A 1,577-nucleotide genomic window follows, 5' to 3' on the forward strand; every position below is an offset into this window, starting at 1 on the left:
GATAGCTACCCATCCTACACCTGCTGGAAACCATCTTCTCTTTACTCGCTCGCACGTGATAGCACGAATTCATATTGTTCTTTTGAAAATGTAGTAAGAACTATGCACTGGGACGATTTTGATGAAGTGTGGAGGAAGGAACAAATGATTCCAAATGCCTTAACAGAAAGAACACACACACATCTGACGAAAAATCTACCTGGCTTGCCATATCTTCCTGGCTTGAAGGGCCTCTGGTATGGTATTGACGTCCCAGATAATGGGCAGAATAACTGGTATGGAAATGTGAGCCTTAAGGCCAATTTCTGGCATTTACTGAAGATGCTACATAATTTCTACATCTATTTCGTCGAAGTTGTTGAATTTAGAACTAAAAGTGCCTCGAGACTCCTGATAACAACTCAAGACCTTCCCCTGGAGCGCTATGACCCGCACAGGTTCGGAGGACCCTGGTACAGAGATCCCAACAGTGGAGAAGATTATTTCCTTACCGACGCGCGCAGGTTCAATGGCACAGAAAATATCTATGGTCATGATGTTGAAATAATTTTTGTTATATCAGATGCCATGTGTGATTCTTTGTTCAAAATATCGATCATTGAGCCAGTAAATCACTATGAGGCAAACAGTGGCTCAAAAAATATGTGCAGAAAACACAGGTCTGGTGGGAAAAAGGGAATCTGTACCAGTCCATGGACGATGGAGGAGAGCTATTATTATTATTATACTCACTATCATTGCATATGTAATAAAAATGTTACTTTATGATGAAATAAGGAATAAGTTGTGCATGGGTAAAATAAATCATATCTGCTCCATCCATGGGTGTTCACAGGAATTGTGTAAAACTGGTTAGAAGTTCAGATAGCTTGCCAACCCTTTGATTTCTAAGTTACAATTCTTCTAGAGAAGTCGTGGGAGAATTAGTAGTGACGAACTGGTGATCACTAATAGCAAGTTCGAGCCCAGAGAAAATGTGCGGCTGCCACACTCAGGAAATTTCAAATTAAATGAATACAGTGAAATAAACCACCGTTGCCACTCTCCTCCTATAGGATCCGAGGCCTGTGGTCGATGGGGAGAAATTGGAAGGAGTTTTCTCAGGAACCTAGGTTCCAGGCTCATCTAAGCAACAAAGATACCCTAGAGCAGCGAGTTTTCCTTTTTCAGCTCCTCGTTGTGGGGATTCATTAGGATATATATTTCCTTCTCCGAGGCTATGGGTCCCTACAGTTGAACCAGAGGTGGTACGTCACTATTTCCTACATATGTAGGATTAAAAGTGGTATTGCTGACATACTTCCACAATACATAAATCAATGTCTCTAACATGTATGCAATACACAAATATACGTCTCTTTTAAAGTTTTTTATTAATTTGTAATTAATTATTTATTTTTATCCAAATTTAATCCATACATATTGCAGACGATGAGTCACAATAACGTGGCTGAAGATATGAAGAGTAAACCACACACCAGAAGATGAGGAGATGACGTCTCCTCATCTTCTGGTGTGTGGTTTAGTCTCCATACATATTGTGTAGCTTACTAATGTTTATATATACTTGCATGTTT

Source organism: Procambarus clarkii, chromosome 49 (assembly GCF_040958095.1).
Source record: "Procambarus clarkii isolate CNS0578487 chromosome 49, FALCON_Pclarkii_2.0, whole genome shotgun sequence".
In the NCBI taxonomy this organism is placed as follows: domain Eukaryota; kingdom Metazoa; phylum Arthropoda; class Malacostraca; order Decapoda; family Cambaridae; genus Procambarus; species Procambarus clarkii.